The sequence below is a fragment of the Callithrix jacchus genome, chromosome 8 (genome assembly GCF_049354715.1).
Source record: "Callithrix jacchus isolate 240 chromosome 8, calJac240_pri, whole genome shotgun sequence".
Taxonomy (NCBI): Eukaryota; Metazoa; Chordata; class Mammalia; order Primates; family Cebidae; genus Callithrix; species Callithrix jacchus.
In genome coordinates this window covers 120637763-120650638 of record NC_133509.1, presented here as the reverse complement: position 1 = coordinate 120650638, position 12876 = coordinate 120637763, and positions in this window count along the sequence as shown.

Genomic DNA, 12876 nt, shown 5'->3' with positions numbered 1-12876 from the left:
AGTTTACACCAGAGGCTGGAAAAGCTAGAGAGCCTACTCTCCCTCAAGAACAAACTCAAAATTCACAGCTTTAGTGACTACTAAGTATTGAAGCAAAAGCATCAAAGCAGCACATCTAAAACTAGTACATGTTGCCATCAAACATCCAGGAAGCCCATCAAGAACAGGGCCAATGTCTTTGGAAGGGATTTCCAGATGTGCCCCACTGAACTCCCAGAAATGTGTAAAAGGTGGCACATCCCTGAGTTTTAGTAAGAATTTTCTCCTACCTTCTTGAATGCATGTGAATTACTGAGCTTTCTGGGATACCTTTTCCTTCCAGTTCTTCCACGTCAGCCACATGATGTTATTAAGCCTTAGACCTATATGTGACATGCTCTGGTATGATACAACAATCAAGGCCCTGGGAGTAATTCATGATATCTCCATGGGGCCTCTTAATGAAAGTAAAAGCAGACTACTTTAGCGTTCTTTGCATATTGAGATAAAAAGAAAGGAATTTCTAGATTGATGGTTGCACCGGAGATGCCATAGCTCAGTTGAATCTGTTTCAGTAGAGACCATATCTTCCACAACAGCAGCAACTGAAATTACCACCCGGGCAAACTTACATAAATTGTATATTCTGCAAAATATAGCCAACCCTTCACAGGTTAAAAAAAAAAAGAAAAGCAAGTTAAACAAGGATATCTCAGGAATATCCACTGCTGCACCTTGAGTCTGGGAATTGTGTGGCTGTTAATGATACTCCATTGTGATAATTAGTCTGGCTTCAATTGGCCAAACCTGTGTGTTTCCTTCCTTTGTACAATTCAGATACAAGTTAAGTTGACTGAACATCTATATTATTCATTAAGCTGTAATGAGCAATTTCCATTCTTAGAAAACAGTTTAAACCCAGTTTCCTAATACTATACCCTTGAGGCTTATTACAAAAACCACATCCATTCTGCTGCACCTGAAGTAAATGTTGTCATTTGTTCTCTGTCACTTCAGGATTCCATCATCCCCACTTAACAGCAAACACATTTTGAGGGCAGCATCTATGCTTTCATCTCTATCTAAGAGAGAAGGGTCCTCACCAATGCATTAATAAATGCCTTAAAGAAACACCATGTTGGCCAGGATGGTCTCGATCTCTTGACCTCATGATCCGCCTGCCTTAGTCTCCCAAAGTGCTGGGATTACAGGCGTGAGCCACCGCGCCTGGCCTATTCCAGTTATTTAAAGCAGGAGAGGTATTTAATATAAGTATTAAGTGTGCAGAAAATCAGTGAATCAATTGGGGGGTGGGGGGAGTGGGGATAAATCAGGAACTACCTCTTAAACTGTTGGGTCCAAGGACATACTACTGTAGCCCTTATCCAGAAATCAGGTCTCTCCTGCTATTAATATCACTTGACTCCACTGAAGGTAGTGACCAGACACTAAAACACTGATTATGGCCTCCCTGCCTGACTGCCTCTTGGGTCCAAAACTGACATTAATAAGAAGAGAGCCTCCACTCACTTCTACCTTTAAAATTTTGCACCTGTGCCCGTAATTGGCAGAACCTAGTTTATATGTAGAATCCAAACATAAAGGAGTCCAGCAAATGGGATCAGTTCCATCCAGAAACAAGGGTATGTAGGAGGAACTGGGAATAATGAATAAGCCATATGTGGGGAAAAAGCTGACAGCTTCCCATCCCAGCATTAAATAAGCTGACTCTCAACAGCTTCCTATCCCAGCATGTTCTCTTCCTCAGTCTTTGGAGGCTGTTCGGTTTTTTAAAAGGCTTCTCTATTGTTAGTTTCCACTTCCGTGGGTTTTAGCAGAAATAAGTCATAGACTAAATACTTTGTGGAAGGGATTAGGATAATTGCCACCCACATTATGGAGAACTGCTCTACATGTAGTACATGCTTTCTATGCATTTTAACTCATTGCGTACTTATACCAAATCTTCGAGGAAATTATGGCTACAGTTTAAGCAACTTGCCCGAAGTCACAGGGAAGAACGGCCGGAAGAAAGCGAGGTCAGGAATTCCACGTAGGCAATTAGCTGTGCTGCCGGAAAGCCTAAGGTAGGACCTGAATTTTAGAAATGTTAGCATATCAATTGTCTCAAGCTATTTAAGAGGGTGAATAGGAGGTTGTTTCTAATGGTTTGTTTGTCTCACTTTTGGAGTAGTTTCCTATGTTCTAGTCAAGGGGCTCAAATCTCTAGAAAAGACTGAGCCAGACCAGTGAGAATCTAGCACTTATGGAATATTCACAAAGCATGTTTATTAAATAGTAAAAAAAATATGGCAGTAAGTGGTTCTATCATGGCAGAGACATTGATGAGAGGAATTTGTCATCATTATTATTATTATTAAATAATTCAATGTCTCCTAATTTGCTTCTGGCTCCAAGAAGGCTCCCAGTGGCTTTCCTATGAATTAAATAATTAAAGAAAACCTCTCAACATATTTAATACTTGCCATATATATCGTGGTGACCAAATTTTACTTCCCAAGGGAAGCTTGGTCATGATCTGCATTAAAAACTAATAATTGCATGATTCTAAATGTAGTCAGCAGTTTGGAAGGGTCATTACTCCACTGACTGCCTTACTGTGCCGATAAAATACAGTTTTGGAAATAAAGCATTCAGGCTGGCCATTTCCAGATTTCCTTTGCTTTATCTGCAGAAGGAACCACCACAAGCTCACAGCAGAGTCCACACTAGTCAAGTAGTTAGATAACAACTGTCGAAAAGCCAGATGTAGGTGAAGGAGAGGAAGGCAGCAAATCACACTGCCACGTGTGTACCTATGTAACAATCTTGCATGTTCTTCACATGTACCCCAAAACCTAAAATGCAATAAAAAAAAAACTGTCAGGATTTTCTACCAGTGAAGCAGTATGGTGTGGGGAGGAAAACAGCCTGACTTGAAATCCCAAGCTCTGGATTTCAAAGCTCTCTCCAGCACTTATTGGGAGATCTTAGCCAGTCCTTTCTGGGGGCTAATTTTAGCCAAACTCCTAAGAGAAAATTCAGCTGCTACCCAAGAAGATTGAGATAAATCATGCATTGCTACCATCATTTGGGCTCATTAACAAGTAGTAGAAAGTGGAAACAAATCTCAAAATGACTGGTGGGGCCCCTTCCTCTACTTGTACTATAGAAAGTAAATGTGTTGCCTTGAATGCCTAATGGCCTCTAAAACTCATCCACTTTTTGCCCATCCCAGTAAACTACTTTCAAGAAAAGCTGCTTATTTTAAAACCATAAATCATTTCCCAAAGAGAACTCAATTCTCTTTCATTCCTATCAAGATTTTGTCAACGAGAAGGCATGCCCATAAGTAATTTGCCATCTGGTTAGCTGAATTTGTCAAGGAGGAAACAGGGCAACAGTGAATGAGAGTCACCCCTTTCCCAGCCTCCAGCCAATCACCGAGAAAGTCTGTGGGAACCTGCAGGTATCCTTAATATACCTGGACCATGAGTCTCTATTGTTACAGAATAGAGACTGCCTGCTATGGAGTTTTTTTTTAGTTTCAGTTTAGTTTTTATCTGTCTACAGGAGACACTTATCCTAATGCACCAATGGTTTTGATTGTCATTTTCTTGGATATTTTAATTTTCAGATAGAGTTGATACACTTAGGTTCATGGGCTTCATTCAAAGAATTAATTGTTAGCTAACTTTTGTTTGCTTTTTTTGCACTGTGTGTTTTTTAATCTTTTATTTTTAACTATACCAAGGTTATTTGACCATCATAAGAGAAGGGGAAAAATTCAGTCCTGATTAAAAATCAAAATAGGTTTGAAAACTTGCAGCAAAATCTGAGCTGTATATATGGTCAGGTGCATCATTTAAATTCATGGAATTTGAACAGTCAGTGGTTATAACATGAATTGATGTTACCTTGCTCTGCTCATAAGTAAAAAAAAGTCCTTTGGGCCCAGCCTTACACCTTCACATAATTATGACTCTGTTGTTGGAGGAATTCAAGAGAGCCTTGAGAAGCAGTGTGAAGGAGACTGTGTGTAGCAGGTTGGGTTGGCAAGGAAGCAGACTCTCCAGACAGAGTAGCATACTAGAAGCTTACCTGGCAGGGTTTTTGCAACTGACACCTGTGGAAAGCATAGAAAAAAAAAAAAAACAGAACTGGTAGAGGGAGAACAACAGCCATTGTGAAATCTCAAGGGAAGTCTAAACTGAGCCTGCAACACATCAGAGCTGATCTGAGCTAGAGTAAGATGTCTAAGACTTCCTACCCCAGTATCTATCAGTCATCAGTAAGTATTGCCTGGAGAAAAGAACAGAACCATGGCAAAGCACTCTCTCTTCAAGCTGGGCAACAAGCAAGGAGCTAACAGCAAGGCTCCCCGCCAATAGAACCAGAGCACTTCCAAGAATGCCAACCACACAGGCAAACCTTGTTCTCCACGGTGGTGTCTGTCCATCCTAATGGCCCATGTGTCAGACTCTTGCATTTCTCCTTTCTCTCATACTCGGTTGTCCTTTATCCTGTAATTGTTACATGTGGATACGCCACCTAGTCCCAGTTTCCATCATAAGGGTTACTAAATACTTCACTTCTTGAAAATCTAAGTAATTAATGTCTATACATTTTGGTAGTGATGCCTGTATGAAAAGAATGAGGATAATGATAGGCATTTCAAGCATAGTGGAGGATGGTGGAGGAGAGAATTTAAATTCCCTTTAAATGACACCACCATATGGGTGCGTATAATTAACCCTTTTATTACCACTGGTGGGTGATTATAATGTGAAAAATTTGCAAGAGTGTGTGCTCTACCAGCTCTTCCAGAGACATCCACAGAAGCTCCAAAGGAACCTATTGTTTCAAATCTTCCTTTAAGACAAGGGATAAATGAGCCCACCCAAGGAATATGGCAGGAATGGTGTAACCAGCCTCAAAGTGACTTCACTCCTGGTCACATGAGAAGGCACCCTTCTCTGTCTGAGATTTTCATGGAAGGGCAGACTGGGGATGTTTGCTGTCATTACAGGAGCATGGAAAAGCACTTAGTTCTACCAGGAGTGACAGAACAGGAAAGAAAGAATGTTGGATGGAGTCCACATAACAAAGCAACTGTATTTACTAGACACTGTGCTAGTAACTTTAAAGGAATTGTCCCACCAACACTGAGGTACATGCTTTTGTTATACCTTTTAAAAATATGAAACTAGACATTGAAGAGGTGAAGTTATTTGACTGGAGGACACATCTGGTAAGTGAACGAGTCAACATTTGAACGCCAAAGCTAATGCCATTCCTACAATGTCTATGCTGTGGTGATTCTTAAGTGACTTTTAATTACCTCAATTCAACTTTCTAATACTTGGAGGGATAATATTTTCAACTACTTGTTAATGCTTTTAATAACTTCTTGGTCTAGATGAAAATTTTTTATAGTTTATAGATTACGCTTGATTAGTTAAACTTGTACCTATGCCAGAAATGATTTGTGTGTTCAAAATGTGTTTCCATATATCTACACAAAACATGTTGCTTATTCTTCCCTAAAAATGTATGTCACACCACTATTTACTTGCCCACTTTATTGTTTTGTAAAACATGATTTGTTTTGCCTGTTAGAATGTCAGTATTTTTTTTTTTTTAAACAGAATCTCACTCTGTGGCTCAGGCTGGAGTACAGTGGTGTGATCTCAGCTCACTGCAACCTCTGCCTCCCAGGTTCAAGCGAGTCTCCTGCCTCAGCCTTCTGAGTAGCTGGGATTACAGGTGCCTGCCACGCCCAGCTAATTATTCTATTTTTAGTATTTCACCATGTTGTACATTTTGTATTTCACCATGTTTTCCAGGCTGCTCTCAAACTCCTGACCTCAAATGATTCACCCACCTTGACCTCCCAAAGTGCTGGGATTATAGGCGTGAGCCACCGCGCCTGGCCCAGAATGTTTGTAATTTTGTATAAACATTTTATTTGTCTTTCTTTTTCTTTTCCTTAAGATGGTTTGTGGCTTGCTCTTCAGTTTATGCTGGCTTTTTAGAATAGATTTCCTTTAGAGTAATTCTTTCAATAATGACAGCTACTTTGCTTAAATAGACTGTTTCAAATACATCTCTGAAATTTTGAATTTCTGTCACTATAATTAGTTGAGATTAATACGAATGTGTGTGTGTGTGTGTGTGTGTGTTTCTCACAGGTGACTTCGCCTTTGATTTTCCTACATTTAAGCAATGTTAGTGATGTTCTTTGAAATGCCAGGTAGAATTTTAATGTTTGCAATACAAATACCACCAAATATTTTATTATATTTACTTTTATAAATTCCTTTTAAAATATCACTTTGGTCCTCTAAAGGGGTAGCATAATATTTAAAACTAGCTTTAAAAAATTATTTTATTAATTTGATTGCATTTTATTAAGTTCCTCTTACAGAATTAATAAACTTTTAAAGATTTCATAACAAAGAGCTAACTAATGAGAAGCATAAAAAACAGCTTATAAAAGAATAATGATACCTCAATCTGAGTCCCAAGGACCACTTTCCAATTACACAATTACAAGCCATTAATTTAAAATATCAATCATTAGACTATTATCAATTACTGGAAATGTGTAGTATATAAATATCTTAATAAAGCAATGCTGATTATATTCAGGTGTCTGCTGTGATCATACAAAGCTAGTGTCACTGGCAGGTATTCTTAGGCAACCACTTTAGACACTAAACATTTTGAAATTAACATTCCATTGTTACCTGCTAAATAGTGGTTTTACAAATGTATTGAAGGTCCTGGAAAGAAGAATTTCCTAATTATTCTAAAAACTTGTTGCCTTTCTTTTTTTAAACCATAGTTGTACATTTGTTCAAAGTTCAGATAAAAGTGGCAGAAAGCAGGGTTAAAATCTGTTCTATTCCATCAAAAATAAACTACATTTATTATTTATTATTTTTCTAGCTGTACTTTTTATATTCCTTTTCTGTCAAATATTGGGGTTCAGTAGCCTGAAAAAATAAAAATATATTCAATATTTTCAGAAACAATTTTTATTATAGAAAAATCCATCTTTGATAATTTTTACTGAAATAAAGTATTTTATAAATATTCTATTTAGTAATATAGTTTGCATTTTCTATATTTATATATAGTTTAGAGGGAGAGGTGATTGAACTAATGAGTTTTGTTTTCACTTGCTTCTCTTTCTATTCATTTGTAACCTTTCAGCCATAATGGGTTGGAATATATGCCAACCACTGCAGTGAAGACTACATAAGTTATGTCACTAAATCCTTAAAAGTATTAGTACCTCATTTCGTGTATGAGGAAACCGACAGCTTGGGGACATAAAATAATATCACACAGTTACAAAGTCACAGTTCTTTGTTATTCTGTAAGTCCTGCTTTTAATGATTATGCAGGTTGCTTCCCAAACATATCAAGCTTAAGGTTATTATAACTAATGAGAAACATGTTAGCCTTTATATTAGAGTCAATGAAACTGAGTGTTTACATATTTGCTCTATCTAACCTATACACATCTTCCTGAATTTTAAAAGAACACAGAATATAAATCAGTCCAATGAGCTAAATCAAAACTACATAGAAAATGAAAAAGCATAAAACAGAATTTAAGGTCCAGAATAACTTGGGAGATCAACTGAATGTCTGTGCTTTTGACTAGAAGAGACAAGCCAGAGAGAGAAGATAGAAAGAAGATTTGAATTATGTAGCCCAGTTTTTTGCACACTAATTCCATGTATTTTCAGAAGGTAGCTGACATTTATTGAGCACTTTATATGTGTCAGGCACTGTGCAGTATGGTTACTGTTGAGGTGAGTATTGTTATTAACCCATGTACAGATGAGAAAACTGAAGCATAAACATGCCCAAGGACCAAGGTTAGTATGAGCCCAGATTTGAGTTTAGCTGTAGACAGCATTGTACTCACAATTTTGGGAGTCATTTGCATACTATAGCTTCCCATCCAATAGGCTACAGTCTTAATAGACACTGTTGCTCTCTAGTAGATATAATTGTCTTCCATTACAAAACAGTTCACTTCCTGGATCATCTTACTTCAGATACACTAGCAAGCAAGCTGTGTTCAACTAATGAGGGCAAATATGTAAAATATTTAAAAACAGGACAGTTGAGGCCAACCAATCAAGACAGACACTAGTCCAAATAGAGTAGAGATTGACAGTAGACCACAGGAATGCCAGTACCCACTGATACTTGCCAAATAGCTGTCCTGAAACCAATTAAATCATGCAATCAAGGACTGAGAAAGTATTTTTTCTCCATCATCAAATATCTGAACTTCTGCATTTATTGAGCAAGGAAAAGACATAAGTAGAAAGGAAAATAATGCTAATACAGACCATAATGAGTGAATTGCTTTGAGACTATTAACTACGACAAAGTGTACAGAAAGCAAACAACATAACCCAGCTGAAGGGGGTGCATGCCTCTTAATAACAACCAGATTACAAAGTTAGTAATGATGTTGATTGCAAAACGTAACTGCATGACAGGTGGCATGACTATTGCATCTGCATTGCAGCGACATTAAAATGTTCTTCCATTTGACTGTTACCATCCCCACTCTCAGCAAACCACGTGTGGATTTAGATGCCATTCTTGGTGGTGTACTAAAATAAAATAAAACTGTGCCTTACTTAAAATTATAGATTTCTGAAACAGAATATCAGAAATGTGTTACTTTTTTTTTTGAGACAGGATCTTGCTTGATTGCCCAAGCTGAAGTGCAGTGGCACAATCAGAGCTCAATGCAACCTTGGTCTTCCGGGCTCAGGTGATCCTTCTGCTTCAGCCTCCCAAGTATCTGGGACTATAGGCACATGCCACCATACCTGGGTGTTTTTTTTTTTTAGAAAGAGATGTGATCTGGGGTCTGACTGCACTGCCCAGGCTGGTCTGGAAATCCCGACTTCAAGCAGTCCTCCCTCCTTGGCCTCCCAAAGTGCTGTGATTATAGGCATGGGGCACTGCCTTCTGCTTATCTTGATTTTGTTTTTAGCATTTTGATTTCCAATGTCTTCTGAATGCTCATTCCGAATGCCCACCTATTCTGAACTAATTTTCAGCAATAACCACACCTATACTCTACTGACCGGATAGAATATATGCTACATTATAAAGAAGTCTGTTCTCTTTCTGTTCAACAATGTTTTTCGATAATCCCACTTGCCATGAGACAAAAGCCCTGCCATAGTGTGTGTTATCTATCCCATGGCACCTCATCTTCCCTAGCTTTTCCCCCAAAAAGAATAGAAAATAATGAAACACTTTCTGACAGACTTGTCTTGATAATGGCTGTGTAAATGATTGAGTGTTATGAGGAATTCTGTATGCTAATTACCTTTAAATAGATCATCTCTTCCTGCAATTCTGACCTTAATACATAGGAAATCTGGTGTTTATCATAAAAAGGTGGCAATTTGTCACCATGTGCTTGTGAATTACATCTGCATGAAAAATACATGGTGCTTAATGTCATTTATTCAATGTATATGCGGTGCCAGATACTGTGTCAACTACTATACATGACTTTAATTTTGACAACCAGCATCTGAGTTAGACATCATTGTCCCCATTTGAGGAGATGTACACTAATAACCATAAAGTGAAAGCTATTGCCAAGGCCAATTGGCAGGTCAGTGGCTGAAGCAGGACTCCAAAGTCAGTCACCTTGATTTCCAACTGATTTTTTAGTAACTACCGCTCTCCACTCCCTTCTTCTTTATGGGCATATGATTTCTAGGAAAGACTATTTATTCTCATGGCAATAACCAAGATAACATAATGTAAACCTTTAAATGATATTTGCTATATTTTTATATGGGACATGACATAGTGAATAATGACTGTCTCTTTTGATTTTGCTGATGAAAATGAAAAAAAGAATTTCTCTCAGCTTTCCACATGTGAAGAATTCATTTTGACTGGCAAACTGTCAAAATGTTTAACTGTGTCTGCTTGTGCTTTGTGACCTTTTCACTATGGTGATATTTTGTTGCAAGGTGATTTTTAAAGATATCTCTTTGTATGCTTTTCTGCAACCTGGTTCAGTTTTGAGATTGTCTCTAATTTACAACAAGGATGTTCTTGGCTGGGTGTGGTGGCTCACACCTGTTATCCCAGAACTTTGGGTGGCCAAAGGGGGAGGATCACCTGAGGTCGGGAGACTAGCAGAGTCAACATGGTGGAAACCCCGTCTCTACTAAAAATACAAAACACTAGCCCACGTGGTGGTGGACTCTTGTAATCTCAGCTACTAGGGAAGTGGAGGCTTGAACCTGGGAGATGGAGGTTGCAGTGAGCTGAGATTATGCCACTGCATTCCAGCCTGGGTGACAGAGTGAAACTCTATCTCAAAAAAAGAAAAGAAAAGAAAAAAGGATGTTCTTCAAGTCATAATAATTGTTCTCTCAGCACACCTTGTGAACGTAGATATATCCTGATTCCATCCAAAGCTTTCAAATCAGATGTGTGCCTACCAAATAATCAGAAAAACAAAATTTCTCTTAAAAATATTGATGGGTAATCAAGAGATTTTTAAGAAAATACGTATGTTTGGGTTTTTTATACAATGCATACTGTGGTGTTTGAGCAAGGCTAATTTTGCATAATTCAGAACTCCATAGCTCTTTCTGATTCTTTTTTTTTTTAAAGCTATCTGGCAATGAGAGACTGACAGTGTGGCTCTTCCCCCCTAGCTGGGTACCTACCAGGGCCTGGGCATGGCTCTCAGCACTGGACAAGGTACAACAATTTACAGAAGATGTTCTCTTTCTCCAGGGGCCCCAGTGTATAGGCATGAAGGAGACTCACAAAAAATGACAGTACATAGGTGCTAAAAATAAAAGTATTTTAAAGTTATATCAACTGCACGATGGGGTCCGGTGTGATTCCAGCAGCTTTAGAAGAGGGGCGTTTGACTTGCATCTTAAAGGAAAAATATGTCATCAGGCAGAAGAGAGTGTCATAGGATGAAAGACCTTGAGCAAATATACAGTGGTTTGAAGGAGCTTGAGATTCCAGGAAGATAAACTGAAAGGATTTTGTTTGCTCATATCAAATATCTAATCCAGAGTATGTAATGGAGGAGGAGGCAATACCGGAAAGGGATGTCAGGGGCAATGTATAGTAGGATACATCCGTCACACCAAGAGTTTGAATTCTGTCTTGCAAGCACTACAGATGCAGGTTTTGAAAGCACTACAGTATCATACTCAGGCATTCTTTATAGATTATTATTACCCTTTGTCATTCAATGCTTTGGAAAGGCTAACGCAGAAAAAGACTCAAGGAAGGGTCTTAATCAAGTCAGAGTCGTAACGGAGAAGAGAAACCACAGTTGAGACACCCTTCTAGTGCTGGAACTAGCAGAATCCTAGGCTGATTATTTAAATGCAGCAGTGTGAGTGCTCAAAGAAAGCAGAGGCAGAGATAGCCCAGGCCGGTGTTAAGAACCAGCAGCTTCCAAGGATTTTTGACAGGCAAAATTTAACTCCCCTGGAAAACATTCTTATTCAGCACCAGAATTTACCAGGCCTCAGTACATATTTGTTGAATGAAATCAAAACTAAACCAACACAGGCCTATCCTATCCCAACCAGGGAGTTTAGAAGACTTTCTGAGCCAGCATAATTTTATATTAGGAAAAGAGTGACCCAATATGGAGGTTTATTATGTCATTGAAATAATGAGAATTACCCTAAGGACATATTGAGGTTTAGACTTCATACCAAAAAAAAAAAAAAAAAAATGGACAGATATGATTACCAGTTGGTATGTGTGTGCTAAAATGGCATGTAGTTTGGGGTATTACCATGAAAAGCTTTTGTATCCTAAACTTTCAGTAGAGCCAATGAAAATAAAGCTTATAAAAAAAAAAGGAGAAAAATACAGAATTGCCCTTTTTAGTCTTCCTAAGGAAAAAAAGAAAAGAAAAGAAAGCTTATATAATATCCCCTAAAGCACAGACTTTATCTAGGCTATGGAAAAAAAATAAGAGCATAAATTCAGAAGCCCATTTTCTAATGCCCTAATAGATTGTGACATATGTGCTTTTTCAGCAGAATCTACAAAATACTTAGAGCAACATCTCAAGTAGGAAACCAATTTGTTACTAAAAATAACTCAAGACCCTTTAATAGTTCTCTCAGCTCACCCTATGGGTATAGACATAACTTGATTTCATCTGAAACTTTCAAATCAGATAAAAGTGCAGCCATAAAATAATCACAAACAGAAGTTTTATAAAAAGTAGTAATGAATTACCAAGGACAGAAAATTTAAGGTTTCTAAAATGTTCCCTTGATTTGCCATAAATAATAATATATGCATCCAATGAGAAGTTGTGATAGCTCCATCATGAAAAATCTGAAGGCTACTCCATCTCAGGGATACTCAATTTATTAAAAGGCAGAAAAACAATTAAGAGTCCATGGAGTCATGCTAAGGGGTAATTCCCAACTCTGCAATTGACAGGATTTGTAGCTATGGTCTAATCACTAAATTTCTCTTGAAGCTATGTTTTAAAATCTATAAATTAAAATAATGCACCTTACAGGGTTATTTTAGAGACAAAGTCCAAACATATGTATCACACAGTTTGCATGTGATCTTATTATATAAACATAGGTTGTTAGTAATTGTCAGGTGCCATTATTACTCTTTTAGATTGATTTCCATTGTGAGACTTAATAAAAATATACATGTGATCTTATTATATAAACATAGGTTGTTAGTAATTGTCAGGTGCCATTATTACTCTTTCAGATTGATTTCCATTGTGAGACTTAATAAAAATATAAGAGGCTGCATGTGTAATTATCAAATACAATTTCTAAGTCTTCAAATACTTGGTGGAAATCT